Genomic DNA, 15,652 nt, shown 5'->3' with positions numbered 1-15,652 from the left:
TACAAAATGCTCTTCTAATCTTTGGAATGAGCAATTGGCTTAAAGTCAATCTTCTGAGCCTACCCAAAAAGTGATCCAACAAAAGTGTTCTGCATGCCAAGCACCTTATTGCCTGACATTGACAAATAAGGGTACAGCTGATGTCAGTGTCTAGCAGTCCTAGGACATAAACTGTTGCTTCTGGTAAATAGGTGGTAATTTATGTTGAATCATTTGCTTAAAGACCAAATCAGTCCCTTGTAGTGTGTGCAGCATTACTGAAGACTAAAACGTCAATGTTTTTCTGCTTAAATAGTATCCTGATCCAAGGCAATTATTACTGTAATGTACCTGGCCTAGGAATGATCCTGACACTTTCCCATGGCCTTTAGGCATAAGAAGATTTTTCTAAGGCATGCTAACATTGAAAAGAAAGTAGATCCCTAGGCCTGGCTTAAAAGAGGCAAGCACAGAATAAGTTTAATGGAGAAGGGATGGTAACATCTTTTATTTAGCACTTACTGGGTACCAGGTAATGCACTAAATGTTACACTAACTAGTAAGGTAAGTTTATTCCTCTCATTTTAACAGAATAGGACACTGTGGCTCAGAATAGTTAGGTGGCTTCCACAGAGTCACACAGCATACAGATTACAACACAGCTGAGATTCAAATTCAGTAAGTGGTCTTCTATCCAGACAGTTGCAGGGGCCCCTGTGCTATGTAACTTCCCTGCGTCCACGCAGATCCTCTCCGTATGCTTCTCCATCTTACTCTGCTCCTACCCTGCCTCAGTTTGTCTTCTATTTTCCCGTTGTGTTGGCCACTACTGGCAGGAGGTGAGAAAAAGGAGGAGAGTGAGGCCAAGGCTGCTATGCTCCCCTCTCCAGCTTCCTTCTTCTCCACCTACCAGAAGTTCTAGCTCCTCTCCCCACAGGATGCCTCCTCTGGGTTTTGATGATCACTCCCTCCTCTGAGAACCCTACGCTCTGGTCACATTTTCTCAAATCTCCCAGTTGCAGTGTGTCACATATGTGCAGTAAACTTCAGATCATAAGCCTGTAAGACATGAAGGCTTGAAATGACTGGCTTGCCATTTTGTTTTGTTGTTGGTCCTTATGCAAATGAAGCTGTTCAATAATGGACACATTCTGCTTATCCTACACAGTGTTCTATCTGAACAGCTTCTGGTTAAACATTTAGAGAGTATCTCTATCTCTGGCTCCAGCTCACTGAGGAAAAAATAAAGGTTTTTTTTTTATGAGCAAAAGCATCTCATTGAGCTATATATGGTTTCTGAATGGTAACATTCAGAGTTTGGTGAAAAATAATAACAGAACTTTACACTGGTACAAAGCTCTATAGATTTACATTTATTACTTTTTATTTAAGATTATTTAGAAGCTAGTTGCATGTCTTGAAAAAATAGCTGAACATGTAGCTATAGTAAAGTTAGTTTTTTAAAAGACGTGTAATGATTTGAATTCTAATCAGGACACGTAATAGCTGCTGAAGGTCTTGCCTTTGAACAATTTTCATTAAGCTAATGAAACTGGTCTATTTTGGCAGTGCTAAGTAACCCCTGGTTTCTGAGTGAAATCATTACCCATGACTTCAGGAAATAGAAACAGACTATTAAACAGGTCAGATACAATGTGTATTTTTACATATGTTAATGCTAAAGGTACAAATAAAACCTTTGGTCATCTGCAGTTGTAATAGTCCTAACATTTTTAAAGGTATCATTCTTAAAAAGTCTAATGTTATGCATGGATAAACAGTAATTTTATAAAAATTGGTTTCATCATATTTTTGTGCTTGAAATGACAAGGTATTTTGGAATTATCATCTTACCTGAAGGTAGTTATTCTATTATTAGATAATTGTAGAACTTAACACAGAAAGAAAGAAATGGGTAGTATTTTAAAATATCTTTCTATAATTATGAAGTGTCACTTTTAGTCCCTAGCAATATGTACCTTAAGGTCTACTTTGTCTGATATTAATTTACCTACATCAAATTTACTTTGATTAGTGTTTGTGTAGTATTTCTTGCCTTCTTTTGGATATGAAAACATTTTCATTTGTCCATTTTTCTTCTTTATTTGCTTTTTAGTTATACATTTTTAGATAATTTTTTTCGTGGTTGCCCGAGAGATCATGGTATGCATCCTGGATGTGTTACAGTCTACCTCAAATGAGTACCTCTGATTTTACCACTTCCTAATAAGGCAGGAACTTTTGCAACAGTTTAACTGCATCACCCTCCCATAGTTTGTGCTATTGCTATTATGCATTTTACTTTTTAAGATGTCTTTACCTCCAACTTCTCAGAGAAAATGTAGCTACTAGGCGGCTTCTGACTGCTCACTCACAGTTATGTCTTCCATCCTGTTTTAAACAAAGACATCCCTCCTTCCCTCCTCGAAGGAGCTATTGCTTCCTATACTCTGGATCCCATCTCCTCTCTTCTCAAGAATACCCATAAATTATTATCCCTCTTCCTTTCATCTTCCATTTATCTTCTCCAAGGGCTCCTACACTTCAGCATGTAACATGGAAAGACTCTATCTTATCTCAAATATTGCAAACCACAGGTAGTCAGGGTGATCTAACCACTTTAACAATGTTTAGATCTCTGGGATTTAACACAAACATTTTTATTTCTTTTCTCATGCAAAGTCCAGTGTAGGTGTTCTTGGTTAGGTGGCTCTTCTGGGCACCTTTTCTCTGACTCAGGAATCCAGGTTCTTTCCATCTGTGACACAGCCATCTTCAGCATGAGGCTTCCAGGATCGCTGTGGAAAGGGATATGGCATGGGGTAGGTTCACCTAACCACCTTGGTTCAGAATGACGTGCACACTTTTACTCACATTCCTTTAGCCACAGCTGGTCACATGACTCCGCTTGGAGAGAGATGGAAAACGTCAACCTCTGTGGAGCAAATGCTCTCCAGCATGGTCTATATTATAGAAGGGGATCATGAATCTTCAGTGGTCAGCCAGCTATTTCAGCTACATCTCTTACCTCTGGTCTTAGCACATATCCATCCACATGAACTCCATCATGATCTTTCCTAATACAGATATGACTGTGTTGCTTCCCCAGGTAGCACCCACCACTGACTGCCCACTGCCAACTGAGTGAATCCAAACCTTTCATCAAGGCTTTCAAGACCATTTAGGATCTAACCCTTCCAGCTCTATCTCCCATGAGGTCTTGTCTTAGGTGTCAGTCCCATCAAATTGACTCCAGTTCCTAGAAGCTATAATATTGTTACTTGCCTCTGTACATTAGCACATGTTCTTCCATCTTCCTGAAATGTCCTTCTTCGTCATGTCTAGTTAACAAATTTTATGTCCTTCAAAACTCAGTAGAAACATCTTCTTCTGTGAACCCCCTTTACAGCCCTCCTTCTTAAGTAGAGTTGATCATTTTGTTCTTCCACCACTGAGCTTTAATCAAACCTCCACAGTAGCATACCTATTACATTGAGTTGAAACTGTATTTTTTCATACCTGTCCCTCCTTTTGAACACCATGAACTCCTTGAGAACTGTGACCATGACTTGCTATCTTAGTATCTCTAATGCCTAATGCAGTGTCTGCCACATTATGGATGCTTAATAAATGTTAATATAATGAAAAATTAACTGAATGAATAAATGAATAAATGAGTGGTCAGCTTGGGCTACAGAGAACAAAATAACTAAATAAATTTAAACTACATCCTGTGCTAAATTTCATTCATTCATCATTATTTAATGAAAACTCTTGTAGAAAATTATGAACTTGTGCTGTACTTACGGTATCTTCTTCTAGTGAAGAAGAAAGGAAGGCATTGAAGCCTTACAGAAATACACTAACATAAATCCTTGATTTGGTGAGGGAAGCTTCTTCACATCCAATCAACAGACTTACTGAAAGTAACGCAAGAGTGCGCTGACGCTACAAGGAGGTTAAAGTGATAGATTCGTACTGATGCAGAAATAATAGCGAGAGTTTCAACTCTAGGAAGTCAAAGGGCAAAGACAGCATTGATGAGGACTGAGGACTGAGAATTTGAGTGACTGAGACAAAAAGCTTCAGAAAACATTATTTCAGCCTGTAATGTAATAATGTAAGGTGCAAAGGGGCAAGCACACCTCCCCAAGGTCGTCCATGAAAAAAACAACTAAACTATAGCTAATATAGGTTTTGAATTCGTTGTATTTCATTAATAATTCTTTGAAAATCATTGTCTATGTTATAGATATGGTCATTTAATTAACTAGACCATTCAGTTAATCAGCTCATCACTCCATCCCTGACCAGTCTATATGAGAGTCACTTGTATTCAAAAACAAAAACAAACAAACAAACAAACAAAAACCCCACATGCTCTCATGCCTGTGTTATCTCTTCTGAACCATAATCAATTACTGTCATCATTTGGGTGGTCTCCGGCTTGTTCTAGGCTGGAACTTTGCCACCCAAGGTGGGCGTTGGGTTCAGTGAGGAGCTGGAGTAAGGCAAGAATATTCTTTATTAGACTGAGATAAGAATCAAGAACACTATTGGGATGGATGCAGAGCAGGAAAATAGTCTGAATCAGTCTTAGCCCTCATTTCTGGTATCACTTTTGTCAGGATGAAGCAAGAGTGGGAAGTCTCCTTCTCATGAGTTCGGAGACCAGGGACATAAGGTCACCTTCTGAGTGGAACTAGTAAAATTAGCAGACAATGGATGTAATAATTATCTGTGGGAGTAAAGCAAAAGTCTGTCTGAAATACGTGGGCTCACAAAACTCTGATCAAAGTAGACGATGTGGGAGTGATCAGAGGAAAGCAGGACCAGAATGTGAGCATCATTTAGTAGAAGATATTTAGTCAATTGAATTGTACATTGCCTGGAGGAAGACTGTGAAAAGGTGGTGGGGATGTGGACACAGGGGAGTGGTCAGCTTGGGCTGCAGAAAAGAAAAACCCAAGGAATCTTAAGTTGGCAGGGAGGGCCCGAGCATTGTGCAGAGCAGAGCCTGCCCTTTGCGGCTGCAGGAGAAGCATGCTCTGCTGTGCTACAGGACTGCCTCTTCTGATCTCTCTTCACTACCCTGTGTGCCCTTTGCTCAGCATTTGTGTTCATTCTGCTCTGAGACTGGCTGCCCTGGGCAGTGGACAGAAGCTTTTTAGTCTATGAGATGTGTCTCTCAGTATAAATGTGTAAGTTGGCCACGAGTAACCTCATGGATTTGATTGGTTTAAGTGACCCTGGATTCTGAAAACTTCTGGGATCCTGATGAGGATAAATGCAGAAATTTGGGAAGCGGTCATTTTCTCCAGGGGACACTGCCCATGAGACCCCTTGGTAGGAGCTACAGCCTCTCCTGGGAATGCACCGACCTCATCGTCAGCCCCTTAATGCTTTCAGCAGATGATTCCACAGTATCCACTTAAGCCAAGGATTCTTAACCCGGTCAGACCCACTGACCTATTTTTAAATGAAGGTTTTGTGAGATCCCATTTACTATTCTGAAAGGAAGTTTACAAATAATAATTCTACATATTTTTTAAAAGTCAATATAGTGTCCTAACTATAAAAATAAAAAATACTGACAGAAAAGGAATAATTTGTTATAAAATAGTATGTATTAGAGTATATTGTTTGGGGATGAGTAACCAGAAGCCAGATGAAAGCAGCCAGTTGCTTTGAGATCAGAGTGAATGCAGCAGAGACAGGTGGGACAGCACAATCACTCTATGACTGAGAAAAACTCAACTAGCAGGAAGAAGGGACAAGGATGGATGAAAGTTGGGTAGAGTATCTAGTTTTAGAAGGAGAAGTAGTAGAGTTCCAGACAGGACAGTAAATCAGAATTTAGGAGGGGAAAGCAGGGTGACAGCTCACCTCTGGAACTTGGGCCAACACAGAAAGAACTGTGTCTGTGGGGCCGGCCACACAGGCATCTGGGTTTATTCTTGGTACTGGATATCCCAGATCTGCCTGAAAGAGAAGAATGTGGGCTCAGCACAGGAGTCTGAAAGTAGTGGCTTGGTTCCTAGAACTTGGGTCTGGGAATGTGACTTATTTCCAAGCCCCTTCTGCATAGGGCTAGCCAGAAATGACCTGGGACTGGGCATGGGCTAAGGTCTCAGCAGCAGCAGCTGAGAAGGAAGCAAAGGCAGGGGACACCAACAGCTTATGAAAGCCATACATATGACTGAAGAGGGGATGTCTGTATGACCCCATTTGATTTTCTTAGAGTGTTTTTGCCCCCCATGTAGACAGGACTAGTCAACTCATTCTTCAAACAAAAATACATGTTCAAAAGAATAAGATTTGGGTATTCAAGAACCATTCCTCACCCCACCTCCACATTGTTTCTCTGTTGGTTTCCAGAGAGTGGACACAGAACAGCTGCCGGGACTCAGCTTTGGAGTCCATTTCCAAAAGAGGGCTCATGAAGGCGTGGCTGAAATCGAGGTAATGCCTATGTTGAATACCACCATTTACAAGAGTAGGTACATAATTTTTGCCAGGAACCCAGACTAAGGCCAGCCTATAACCCATGCTTGTGACTCAGGAACTGAACAACATTCACACAAACATGATATTCCCTGAAGACCATTTCAACAGGATGATGCCTCATCTCCTGTGACTGCTCCCAAAGTCCCATTCAAAACAATTACCTAATCTCTGCTCAGGATTTAAATTACCTTATGTTTTTACTTGATTGGCTTGAGCAGTCTCCTTTGTGCATACAGTTCTTGGAAAATAAAAGAAAAAAGATGCTCTTATTTCAATTACCACCCTTTCAGAGGTCCTATTACTTCATCTCTCCACATTCATTATATTGCATGGTCATATAAAGTTCAGCTTTATAGTCCTTGATGGAATGTATTAGCAAAATTGAGTCTTAAAGAAGAGAGAGAAATAAAAGCATTCCATGCATGAAAAAAGATTTTCCATTTTAGCCTGTAAAGAGAGGGAAGGGACTAAGAAATTATCTGCTACTGCAAAATAATCAAGGAGATAGATGACATGTTTTCTTCTTCCAGAAGCTTTTATTCAATCATGCTTAAGGTATTGCTGAATTACACACACAAGGTCCCAACTTATTTTGCTGACCTCTCCCTTGCTCTCTGACATCCTCTGTCCCTCCACTTTCCCACTTTCTCCTGCTGTCTCTTCTCTCCCTATCTACACCATTCTGCAAGCCTATGTTGGCACTTAGCTTTTGAGCACGGGCCTGGGTAGATTTGAGGGCTGCTTACCTTTTGATTGTTCCCTCAGTGCCACCAACTGAGGATTTGATCCCCTGGTAGTTTAAGATCTCAGAGGCCACCAGAAATAACTCTGGACAAGGTCCTCATGAAAAGTAATGGCATCTATACGTAGCAAATATATTTCCTTCTGCTTTTTCCTATGTGAATGTGTCCTTAGGATTTTCTTCCTGTGTGTACCTCAGTTTTAAAACCTAAACCGACTTCCCTGTTCAGAAACCTGCTGCCCACAAAATCAAGTCCAAATTTGTAACATAGTGCTCAAGGTCCTCTATGATTTGCCCCCAACATATCTTTCCAAGAAATCAGCCCCCGCAGCCACAGTGAGAGAAGCAGTGGCTGAATGTGTAGCCTCTGGGCTCAAATCCCAGCTCAGTCACAAGCTGTGTTGCAGGTAAGTTACTTAAACTTCTCTATGCCTCAGTTTCCTCAGCTGTAAAAATATGAAAATAACAGCAATAATTTGAATTGCATGAGAATCAAGATAATTAATAAGTGTTAGCTGCTGAGAGTAGTTTCTGATACATGATAACCATCATCTGCCACTATAATTTTTATTATTCATTACCCTCAACGCACTTGGATTTTTCTATTTTTGTACCTTTTTTCACAATTACCAATTCTGGAATGCTCTTTCCCTCTCTCCACCCCTTTAAATTCTTCCCATCCTTTAAAGACCTGATCATACTTTTCTTTTTCTACAGACTTCTCTGGACTGTTCATTTCACAGTATTCTTTTCTTCTGTATACCAATACACAAATTGTCTATTCTAATGATTTTACAAATGACCCATTGTTGCTGCATGGCACTTCCTGTATTGCTGCCTTGTGATATGAACTTCAAGTGTAATTTCACCTGGTCTCCCCAAGTTAGCCCATAAGACCTTTGAAGGCAGGGAATCAAGCTTCCTTTGTATAGAGCTCAGCACCTAATACATTAGCTTGCCAATAGTAGCTCAACAAATATCTGTTAATTTGACTTGATTTGATCCACAGGTTGAATGCAAGTGTGCTGGATGCTTTTGGAAGTGGTGAGCTAAAGAGAGTATAGAAGAGCTGGAATCTTGGGTTATTTGCTTGTAAGACATTATGAAGGGTCTCTGCAGGCGCTCCACCTCCACCTTGCACTTGACGGCATCACCACCCTGGCTCCAGGAGGAGGCACCAGGACTGCCTGATGGGTGGAGAGTCACTAGCATGAGATCAGGTGCCATGTCTGACTGGAGGGACAGGACTGGCAGCCAGAAAGGCTTCTTAGACAGGCAGTTTGGTGGCCGCAGGGCCACAGGGAGGCAGGGAGAGAGTCTTAGTACTGGCTCTAACATAAAAAGGTCTCCTAAAGAACAGTTGCTCCCGCAAAGAAGTTTTACAAATTCAGACCATCCTTCCTCGGTTGTTCAGAGTTGCTCTTGAATGGAAACCTTTGGTATCTAAAGGCCCCAGAGTCAGGTCAGACAGGAAGAGAGCTAGTATGGGATTGCATCAAGACCTCCAGTCTCTGGTACAGATTCTTCCACTAACTTCCTGGGCGGCCTTGGACACACATGGCATTTGCCATACTTCTAAGTTTCCCCATTTGTTATTCAGGGTGTTGGATGAATACATGACCTCTAGGGTCCCTGCTGTCTCTAATATTCTGTAGCTCTAGGATTTCTCTCATAGTGGAGTCACTGGCATCTGCAAGGGAACAGGCAGAGACCACCTTTGATTGGAATTCAGATTCTTCTTCTGGCCAGTGGAGCTCAACTGAGTTAGTCCCTTGGGTATGGGATGGTCTCATGTATAGGGAGTAGTCCAGCTTACAACAGTCTTGGAATCCTTCTCCTTCTCCACCAAGCCTGGGAAAGTAAGGACTTGGGACATAGGATAATAAAGAGATGGCAGGAGGATAATGGAGCAAAGGTCTTAACTGGAGCCATCTGTGTTTATCTAGTCGATTGTCCTTGCCCCTGGATCATCACTGAGTATTCCCTTCTTGCAGCCCTGATGAAAGAATTGAAGTCACAGTTGCTGATGAGGCTAGAGGTCTAGAGAGATGAAGCAAGATTGCACCAAGGCTCAGCGCTAACTGTACACAAGAAGCCAGAGAGCATACACAGGCCTCGGACTCGGGCTCAGCGTCACTGGCCTGCATTCAGCAGCCTGCCCGCCCCTCCCACTGCCAGGAGGCCCTCTCTCCTTCCAGTTGCCCAGATGTCACTGGCAGTGGCTTTCCCCGAGGCCCCTGCCCCTTCTGCTTCACCTCTCCCTCTCAGCTTAAGCTCTAGGTAGCCCCTCCCATGACCTTAACTCTCCCCACCTGAGGCAGCTAGTCTGCTTTCTTTACTTACACCAGGCTCCTAGGGCATGAATCACTGAGGCCACATCTCTGTGTGCCCATCAGCCCATCTTATGTGCCTGAGAAATCATGCTGAGGAGGCTATGGCTGCCAGCACCATGGGAAACCATGCTGTGTTCTAGGATTTGGGGAATAGTTTGGCAGGCAGATGACCATCTAGGGAAGGACATGTACAAGGATACCAATTGTCAAAGGACAAGTGGTCAAACATGGAAATGGACACCTGTCCCACTTACTGATTTCATATTCTTACGTTGCTTTCCTCTTCTTAGCAGTGCAACAGCCTCTGCTAAGGGTTTGGCTCTGTGACACTTCCTGGGGGGCAGAGGAAGGGAGGAGAAAACACAGGGCCTGGACCTCCAATCCGGTCAGAGAAGCAAGGTACACACCCATTTGCAAGAGTTCAAAAGGAGGGCAGAGAGTGGGGAATTTTACCTGGGGTCCATGTTAAGCTTAAGCATCTGAAAACTCCAAGTTATTTTTTGGAGACCTGATCCATAATTATGTGACTTCAAAGGCACACTGGACCCACAAAAGGATGAAGTACTGAGCTGGTTAGAAGATCTGGGCCGCTATCTGTGTGATGACACATCATCTAGCCTAACCTTCCTGATTCTCAGTTTCTTAATCTCTAAAATGGGGGAAATTTTCTGTCCTACCTCATAGTGTGGTTGTGAGGATCAAATGACCCAAGTGTGTGAAAGTATCATTAATACTTAAAACCAAAACACAAGGTCATACAGAATGTCAGAACATACTGTTTATTGGAAACTTAGAGATGTTTACGTGAATATTTTTCTTTTGCAGACAATGGAATTGAGATCCAGAGAGGACAGTGGCCCAGGGACAAACAGCTAATCTGGGACACAGCCAAAACCAGAGGACAGCTTCTTCAGGGCTCTGCCCTGGAACCACAGGGAGAGCTGGCAGCCAGTGTCCAGCACAGCTCTCCACCTCTGGGAGGCTTGAGCTGTTTGCAGCAGGCAGAGCCTCCTGGTCCCTCAGCCTCAAAGAACACACTACCTGGCTAAACCTGGATGTATTTACCTCCTTACTCTACTCTCTCCAACCTCCATTTGCATTCCTTGTCATGCAGAGGAAATCCCTATGAAAATGGTTTCCAGGAGGAACCTGAATCTCAAGTTACATCACCACCAAATAATTGATGCCCTGCTGCAAGAGACCCAGAGTTAAGCTGGGGCAGCTTGTATGGAAAAGTGAGAGGCCTGCCAGCCAATCCAAATATTGCAGACAGAATTTTTGTGAACAAGGGCTTTCTAAAAAACAATTACGAAAATGACTCACATCTTTGCAAGAACAGATCTAGGCACAACTTTATGAAACAAATGACACAGAGGCAGTGGGATAGAAGGCGCCCTGGCACGTCGTGAGAGGTGGGTCAGTGGGGACTGTGTTCTTCTATTTGCCCATTTCTTTTCAGCTGCTGATGAAGGCCTCTAATTTTGTAAGTTATTTTCTTCCCCAATCTCAAAGAGAATGTGGGGAGCTAGGTCATCCAGGTCAGGCCTCTGTCTCCACTAGAGATGGTCCCTGCAGAACAGCAGCGCACCGTAACTGCCTCTAGAAGAGAGTGCCCAGCTATTCTCTGTGACCCATTCGAGTGTTTAACTGTTGTCAGATCATGAAAAGCAGGCCTCACGGGAACCTTAAGACACCACCTTGGTAGTTTATTTTCTCCAGTGCTGACTGATTAGAGGTGGGGAATAGCCACTCACCACGTTTTCCACTTAACAGTATGCTTTTAAATACTTGATCATAATGGATCCCGTTCACCTACACTTATTTAGACCTACTAATTTAAAAACATTTCATGCCCTCACTAACTTGATTACAATCTCTGCTAACCATTGTAGCAGTCTGCTGCCTGATCCCCAGCTCGCCCTCCCCAAGAACTCCCCTCTGTGCTCCCCTCCCTTGCTAGGCAGCCCCCTCTTCCCTTCCTGAGGATCTTTCTTTCTGCAGTTCACCAATACATGCACAGCTGTATGAGCACCAAGTGTTTAATTTGGGAACAGTGTCTGTGGGAAGGAATGCTTTGTTAGTTTCTAAAGTAATGCAAAGCTTAATTTAGACAGTCATGTAACAATTCTTCTGGTTTTGGAAGTCACGGAGATTATGGATTGCACTGCAGAGGCCACCTGCCTGCTGGTGTTGGCATTCTGCGGCAGTGTCCTATTTATTCCCCTTCAGAGACCCAGTGCCTCAGTCCAGGAAAAGCATTTGCTCCCTGATGATGGGGCCTGGAATCTGCTTCTCGGAACACACATGATTAGGATCTAAAAAATGAGAACCTGAGTAGAACAGGATGTATTTGGAGGCAGGGACCACAACATGTAGAAATGAGGACACGTCATCACCACCACCATAGCCGCAGTGCTGGGCTGGAACTGAGACAGCCCCCTGATCGCACTGCCCTGGGGCCACCAGGCTGCTGCTACACTCAGCGCCCTCACCTGGGCTCTGTGTGCTCCAGGCAAAGAGGCCTTCCAGCTGATGCTAGGGGTGCTTCTTGACTGTCATGGGATATTCTGGAAGCTTTAAATACATGCATAGTTGCATATTTTGATTCCCGAAGGCCAAAAAGCCCAGAAAAAGAATTTCAACTCTGTTCTCACAAGGGGTCAGATCCACACAGACTGTGTGATGAGCTAGAGGCCCCCAGGGGTCAGTGTGGAGAGAAACCTGATGAGGAAGATCCGAGGGAAAGTCACCATGAGTAAAGATACCCTGGCAGAGATGACCAGATCCAGTCAGCACCAGAACGCTGGACTGCAAGAGATCCAGGTGGACGCAAGGCCAGGTCGCTCCATTTCTCCCCATTCCATTCCAAGAGCTCCAGTGTGCTCTGGAAATGAAGTGGTTGGGTTTTACTTAAGAAACAAAAAATTGTGTCCCAGTGACAATAGAGGTACAACTATTCTGGTGTGGGCATCGCCTCTAAAAGCCCTGGGAGGCCTTGTTCTGCTGGTCAGGGAGGGACTGGGTAGCAGCCTCACAGCAACCAGCCGGGAGCAGAGACTGTGGGATGGTAGGGGCAGCAGGCTCAGGGGACGGGGAAGGGAGAACGAATACCAAAGACGTGACTGCACAGCTAAATGGTGGTAGAATTAGCCACATTTTTCTGTACAGCATATTCTTTTTATTTTAAGTGCCAGATCTCCAAATCTTTCAGAGCTTAGCCTGTGGCTGGGTTCATCTCTATTCATTTTTCATTAACATTTACTCATGGGCCTAGGTTAATACAGAGAAATAACAAGAAAGAAGCATAGGCAGAAACACAGATTCAGGGAAAACCAGAATTACATAAAATATACACACAAAGAATAGAAAGCTTGAGAAAAGGGATTAGTGGTAGAACACAGAGAAAGCAGTTTGGGAGAGACAGAGAGACCCGATAAGAGAGCGTTCTGCGAGATGCTAGCTGGGTCCTCTAGGATGAAGATCAGGGCGCCTTGGATTGAGCCTCTCTGAGTTCAGAACCTAAGAGAACCCAGGTTCATTGTTTTGTTTGTCCGGAGGTTTTGGCTCCTGGCAACCTGGAGCTGGAGTTCTGACACACTGCCTGAGCTCCCCCTGCTGGCCACTCTGCAGAACTTCACCATCTGGGTTCAAAGTGGCATCAGATTACGTAAGTCTTCTCGAGTTTTACCCGCCCTTTTTCTTTTCTTTCCTTCTCCTCCATTCCCGACCCCTTCTTTTGTATTTCCCACGTCCCTGGTTTCTCCGAAGTCTGCTGTCTATAATGCTGGGGCTTAAATACCCTGATTGCCACAGTCCCAACGCCAGTGAGGGCAGTCCTGAGAGACGTCCTAATGAGGCTGCATGCCGGAGGCTGGCTGAGCAAACACTGAACACATGCCTCAGAGTGCTGTGGGGAGGCCTGGAGGGAGCTCATTTGGCCTTCAGTCTTCTTGCCTCCAAAGTGACTGCTAGAATTAAACTGGTTTTCTGGGGTTGGGGTGACCCACCCAGCCAGCCTGGGAAGAGTCTGTCACAGCAACAGTGATGGCACGGCTTGCTGTTTCTCCTGGTTTATCTTTGCAGAAAGAAGAGGAATTGCAATATGCAAAGCCCTTGGGCGGAAACAAGAAAAACACTGTTTCCCTAGATGCCAAGCCCATTTTACTGCTAAGAATAGCCTTCATCTCTGGGAGGAAAGGCAGAAGACCTCTCTCCCAGCTGATTTTAAAGGGGCAGCACCCTTTACAAGGAAGGCTGTGAGCCTTGTCTTTCCTCAAGGGAGGGACTTCTGGGTCACAAAGGCTGAGAGTGGGGGAATGTAGGAGGAGAGAACTTGAGTCCACAGCACCAGGCAAAGGAGGTGAGAGAGGAGGCAAGAGGGAATGAAGGGGAAGAGAAGGAACACGACACAGGAACCCCTGTCATGCCCTGAGCCCTGGCTGCCTCAGCTCACGCACACTGACAGAGTCGTCAGACCACTGGGTGGCCCTGGGGCAGCAATGGAGCCAGCTGGGGCTCTAGGCAGTGGAGCCCCAACTCTGGCTGTATATGCAGAACACGGGGGGGGGGTGGGGAGCAGATAACCAGACCTCTGGCTAGGATGTATGCTCACACAGAAGCTCTCTTCCCCACTCCCAACCCCCTGCTACTCAGAGGTTAGAGACCCAAACCATCTCTCTAAAATGCAAGTTTTCTTTCTTGAAAGTGCTGCACTTCTCTCAGAGCAGGAAGTACAAATGTTCCTAAAATGTTAGGTCAGAGCATAGGCTTACTTTCAAGACCGGGGTAAAAACGTCAAAATGGATTCCCTTTCCTTTGTGAACTAAAACCAAAACAGATTTGTACAGTTAGCTGCACTGCAGAGAGCACTAAATACCCTCCAGGAGACTGAGTCACTTCAGTGCTCTGTTCTGCCCGTGCCCACTGGTCCTTTCTCTTACCTCTCTTCCCTCCTCTGGCTCTCTCCTTTCCTCTTGCCACGGGCTCAGTCTGATGTCTTTGCAGGCTCTGGCTTCCTTGCCCCACTCATCCTTCGTGTCCCTCCTGGATCTGCTTCCTTGACCAGAATGCCCACGGGGAAGGAAGGGAAAGCTAAGGTTGCCAGTGGCTGCTCAGGACTCCCAAATGTCTGATGCCCTGCAGCTTCTCACATGGCAAATGGATATCCCACAGAATTTGAGGAGAAGTCTCTTTCATTAATCAACACTCAGTCTTCAAACCACCTCTGAAAAAACTGCTAGACAGATGACAGCCCATAAATTGTGTTCTCTCTTATCTCAAATAGCCCTTGCTCACTTCTACCATGGAAAAGTATTTTAGTGACTCAAGAGTCAATAGGCGCAGAAGGGCCTTGGCAGGCACTACATGCATACAAATAATGGTTATTCATCACAAGTCAAAGTGGCTCATAAATAACTGAAACTGGCCCAGTTCTGCTTCTGTTAAATAAAAGGAAAAAACCCACAAACATAAAAAAATAAATAAAAGAGGAACACTCTGCAGAAGATGTCATTTCTCTGAATTGCTATAGCGACATAAATTGTAGCAATTTCCAAATTTTCCCTGGAGAAGACATGATTTCAAGAGACCCGCTCCGGCGGCTCCAGCTGTGGGTCTGGGCTGCCCGAGACCAGCAGAGGGCGGACTTCAGTTATAGACGGAAGCCTGGAGCGGATGGTGAGGAAAGGGCAATCTAGGATTCCAAGGTTAACTACTTATTCCGTGCTGTGCGAACCCCCAGATGTCATAGCCCAAGATTCTTGATAGGAAAGGAGATTTCAGGAAATCAGTTCTAAGCAGGTATGACACTATTGTAAATGTTCCTTTGTTTATCAGATGAAACCTGCACAGAAAAGGCTGGTTCTGAGTACGTTCCCTGGGCGCTGCAAGCTGCTAGGTAATGAGTCACTGCAGTGACTAGTCCCCAGTCTAGAGTCACTCAAAGCTGCATATTGTTTAGCGTGGAGATATTTGGGCTTTGCACCTGAAAAGCAGTTGTTTTGTCCAGGACCTAGTGAAAAAGTTCCTGCTGTTGGTCATTTCGTTTTGTTTGTTGAATACAGAGAAACCTATTCCCTGGGAAACAGAGCTA

The 15,652-nt window shown here is 44.2% G+C and overlaps 1 long non-coding RNA gene across 1 annotated transcript; it reads right to left on the bottom strand.

Moving 5' to 3' along the window:
- Nucleotides 1-289: 289 nt before the first annotated feature.
- On the bottom strand, nucleotides 290-14,630 carry LOC118971498 (uncharacterized). Its single transcript, XR_005059930.2, has 3 exons — nucleotides 14,502-14,630; nucleotides 5,866-5,961; nucleotides 290-2,777 (listed from the first exon to the last, which is right to left on the bottom strand). It is a non-coding gene; the product is annotated as an uncharacterized lncRNA (long non-coding RNA).
- Nucleotides 14,631-15,652: the final 1,022 nt, after the last annotated feature.

This window comes from Manis javanica, chromosome 3 (assembly GCF_040802235.1).
Source record: "Manis javanica isolate MJ-LG chromosome 3, MJ_LKY, whole genome shotgun sequence".
Taxonomy (NCBI): domain Eukaryota; kingdom Metazoa; phylum Chordata; class Mammalia; order Pholidota; family Manidae; genus Manis; species Manis javanica.
The sequence above is the reverse complement of the archived record's forward strand: the minus strand, read 5'-3'. Positions and strand labels throughout refer to the sequence as shown.